Genomic DNA, 4,836 nt, shown 5'->3' with positions numbered 1-4,836 from the left:
ATTTTAAATATAAATTAAATCTACTGATATATTTTTTCAAAATCTACTCAATCATTTTATAAAAATATAACTCAAGAGAAATCATATCGTGCCTTTTCAACATTTAGAGAAAATATAGTTTTATTTTGTAAAATAATAAAATATATTTGTATATTCTGATTGAACCGTGTTCTTATCATTCCCTCTTCACAAATATAGAAACAAAACCTTTTTATTTGTAAAAAAAAAATAAATAAAAAAAACATTCTCTTTTTATATTATTATCCACTTAAATAAATATTCAAAGAAACTGTATTATTTAAATTATATTCATTTATATCTCAATCGCTTAAATCTATATACGTGTGTAATTCCTTGGAAATGAAATATTTGTGGTACGCTCTATACTCAGCTATAACATGTATTGAACACCCTTACATTTATTATATATTTGCTGTATTATAGTTCAGTTATTGCTATCGATAAATAATATAATAAACAAAACGTTTATTTTATTTAATAAATTCTATTGCTTAAACAAAAGGCAATTAATTTATGTATCCTAATAAATTGAGTTTTTATTTATTTTTAAATAAGTCCCTATGATTATTTACTCACACTCGTATGGAACGTAAATTACTTGAGTTAAGCTGCCTTTGAATTCGTGATCAAGGATTCGTTATATTTCCTCACCTCGTTAGCTGGAGCAGTGAAACTTCTCTAAAGCGGATACCAAGAGAAAAATGATTTTGTACCTTATACGGAGAGGCTTCCGTTAAGAAGGGATCAATATAAAAGTAATACAAAAATTAATTAATAGAATTATTTAAATGAATTAACTAAAGCTGAGATAGACAAAAGAAAAAAAAAATGATGTAGTACGCGCATCACCCAAAGTTATTCTTTGTAAGTTGGCTCTAGCTATTTTTGTGATTTTCGAAAAAAAAACAATCTTAAGACTATGGAAGGCAAAAATTATAAACAAATATTTGTTATTTTTCTGTTTAAAATTCCTTTTTTAGATTTTCTTGAACGAATATAAATTTTTGACCTATCAAAATTCGACAATTAAACTAAGATAAGCAAGTCGTAATGCAGTCGGAAAAGCTCTGGTGGTTTCGGTTTTTCCCGTCAAAATCGAACAGATCTGTTTTTCCTTTGATCTAATTTAGTTATTAATGAAATTATTTAATATTTTGTATTTATACAATTTTTATTATTGCTAACAATAAGAACTGTTTTTTTTTTAAATCAACGAAATTAAAGGTACTTCAGGGAATTTTTTTTTTAAATCCTCATTTATCAATCGTCATACTATTTCAGTCTGATATTAAAGGCCATTTAAATCTCCATTGGCATGGTGAGTTTAATCAAAATCTTTACAGTCGTTTTAATCGAAAAAATGTGAAAAATTTAAAAAAACGCCTTCAATATGTAATTTCAGTTTCTAATGACTTTGAGCTAGGCTGTTCACAAAAAGACACTGACAGACTATTTTACGAGGTTGTGTTCTTAAAATAAAACCATCTTCCATATCTTAAAGCATTAGTTGTTTAATGAAATAAAATGAAAAAGAATAAAACACAATAATAAAATAACAAGAAGGAGCGATTAATGTTTACACATTTTTAATAGCTTTAAAAGAAAATCAGAAACATTACCTGTAAAAAAAATCCTATCGTATATTATAATAATAATAGTCAAATAAAATGAAGCAATGATACTTATATGAACTTATTTATGTATTACAAAAAATAAAAGAGCAAAAAAGTAAAAATTAATTCTCCAATAAATCATAAATCTTAAGGTATATTCTAATAATGATAATAAAATAAAATGAAGTAATGATAATTATATGAACGCATTTATGTATTTAATAAAAGAGAAAAAAAGTGAAAATTAATTCTTGAATAAATCATAAATCTTAAGGTATATTCTAATAATAAAATTAAAAATAAAATGAAGTAATGATAATTATATGAACGTATTTATTTATTTAAACAAGAATAAAAGGACAGAAAAAGAAAAATTAATTCTTCAATAAATCTCATATCCTATCGTATATTCTAATAATAATAATAAAATAAAATGAAGTAATGATACTTATATGAACATATTTATTTATTAAAAAAAAAAGAATTAAAAGGCATAAAAATAAAATTAATTCTATAACAAATCATAAATCTTTTCGTATATTATAATAATAATAAAAGGAAAATAAAATGAAGCAATGGTAATTATATGAACGTATTTATGTATTTAAAAAAGAATAAAAGGGCAGAAAAATAAAAATAAATTCTCCAACAAATTATAGATCCTATCGTATATTCTAATAATAATAATAAAATAAAAGGAAAATGAAATGAAGTAATGATAATTATATGAACGTATTTATTTAATTAAAAAAAGAATAAAAGAACAAAAAAATAAAAATTATTTCTCCAATAAATCATAACCTATCCGTATATTCTAATATTAATAGAATAAAAGGAAATGAAAATGAATAATGATGATTATTTGAACATATTTACAACCTTTAACTAAACCCATGAATGATTAACCCAGAGGATATTTGGAATATAAAAATAAAATAAAAAAAGGATGATAAAAATTAAAATAAACATATGAATGATGAAATATTATCATAGATATATAAATATTATATATATGTATATAAAATATTTAGTGATGATACATTTTGTATTTCTTTTAAGATATTATAGTTCATTACCGATTTACCATACTACTTTATCATAGTGATTATCGTTATGGTTAACGTTAAAGTATCGTTTTATTAATTATCTAATATACGGTATAAGATGGCGTTGGAGTATATTTTGAGAGTGCTGGGGATTCTCTTCAGACTGGCACATTGAACCTTTTTTAAAAATACACATTAGTAAGAGGAAGATTGATCGAGATAGCCGGAGCTAAACAACTGCCTAGGGACTAAAAGCGAAGGCTCCTGAAAGAGGATATGGTTCGAAGAACACAGAGCACTACGGATATACGGTTAGACTGTCTCCAGAATGCTATCATAAACGTGATATTTTGGCCCCAGTTCAGCCTGAGGTAGGGGGGGGGGATGGATTCTTTTGTAGGCTGAATGAAAGTCACAGGCTCTAACTACACAGGTTCCCAACCAGAAATTGGACTTGATGATTTGTTGAAAATGATAATAAACCACATTTCCTTCACCACGTTCAAATTTTTAGCGCATCTATGAAATCTATTGCCACTTTTGAAGTGCAACGATCATGAATTATAACGGAGATACGTTGCAAATTCCAAAATCTAAAATCTTTAAAATATACAAAAAACTAGTGCACTTTATCTCTAATAGTACAAGACCCCAAGAGGAAAAGGAGCCCAAGAGTCAGTCATTTCACTCCAATTTTTGATTACTAGATTGAAAACTAGGTATAATTACTAGTCAAAATTGATGAGTCTGCCAAGTATAGGTAGGGAAATACAAATTGGCAGCCGTTTCAAAACATTAAAAAATGTTAATTTTCCATTGGTATCTCTATATCTTTAAAACAATCAACAACAAAGGAAAACCTAATAGAAAAGCATTTAAAGAAGAGTAAATTTTCTAAAATATGATCCCTAATAGAGCTAGTTACGTTCAATAGTTCTCGAGATATGGCTTTTTAAAAAACATTTCATAAAAAATGCACTGAAAAATCAGTAGTTAGTGAATTTATTTTGAGAAATCTATATCTCAAAAACCATAAGACGTACAGATGTCTGCCAGAACTCAAATTACAGCTAGTTAAACGTACTATAAAGCAATTTATGACACTTCCCTACGAAGATAAGCGTCATAAAGTACTTTATAGTATGTTAAATAATGTTTAATCTGAGTGCTGACAGACATCTGTACGTCTATGTTTTGTCCGAACAACTAGAAATCAACATTGTGTGAATTTATTTTGTTTAATATCATGAAAACTACTACTCCTACAAAGATAAACGTCATAAATTACTTTATAGTACATTGAAATTGCATTAATTTAATTGCTAATACACCTCTGTACGTCGAATGGTTTTTGAAATATCGATTTCTCAAAATAAATTAACTAACTGCTGATTTTCCAGTAAATTTTTTATAATAGGTTGTTGTATAAAAAGATATATTTCGGGAACTATTGAACGTAAATAGATCTATTAGGGCTCATATTTTAGAAAATTTACTCTTATTTAAATGATTTTCTATTAGATTTTCCTTTGTTGTTGATTGTTTTAAAGATATAGAGGTACCAATGGAAAATTAATATTTTTTAACGTTTTGAAACAGCCGTCAGTTTTTATTCCCCCTACCTTTACCTGGCAAACTCATCAATTTTGACAAGTAATTATACATAATTTTCATTAAAGTAATCAAAAATTGGGATGAAACTGTTTTTTTTTTTGCTTCCCGGCTCTTATGTACTTTTAGTTCTTGTTTTTAATTTATTAGTTGTTTTTTCTACTACCTTATGTTTAATTGTATTCTTTTATTTATTTTAGATTAATGTGGTTTAACGTGTTTCTCATATATCTTTATTTATTACATGTATCTTTACAAATATATTTACGTATACGGGAGCTGATTTTTTAAATGCATCCGCCAGGTTTATGTATTACATTCAATTTTTTATTTATGTACACAAATATTACTTTTTATTTTATCTTTTTTTTATTCAATGTTACCTTCACTTTAGATACTCATGCGTATATACACACGTTTCGGTTTCACATGGAGTATTTCCAATTTTTAAATAAACTCCTTTCAAAAAAAAGGTAAAAAAATCATGGATATCTTTCATAGCTCCTAACTGACTAACTTCACTAACTTAATATTTTTATAGTTTG

General features: G+C 25.8%; 1 protein-coding gene across 1 annotated transcript in view; it reads left to right on the top strand.

Moving 5' to 3' along the window:
• Positions 1 to 4,836, top strand: part of Msp300 (Muscle-specific protein 300 kDa) — a gene marked incomplete in the record, with an annotated part of 315,787 nt that overhangs the window by 647 nt on the left and 310,304 nt on the right.

Source organism: Halyomorpha halys, unplaced genomic scaffold, assembly GCF_000696795.3.
Source record: "Halyomorpha halys isolate HHAL.00 unplaced genomic scaffold, Hhal_1.1 Scaffold618.1, whole genome shotgun sequence".
NCBI classification, from domain to species: domain Eukaryota; kingdom Metazoa; phylum Arthropoda; class Insecta; order Hemiptera; family Pentatomidae; genus Halyomorpha; species Halyomorpha halys.
The sequence above is the reverse complement of the archived record's forward strand: the minus strand, read 5'-3'. Positions and strand labels throughout refer to the sequence as shown.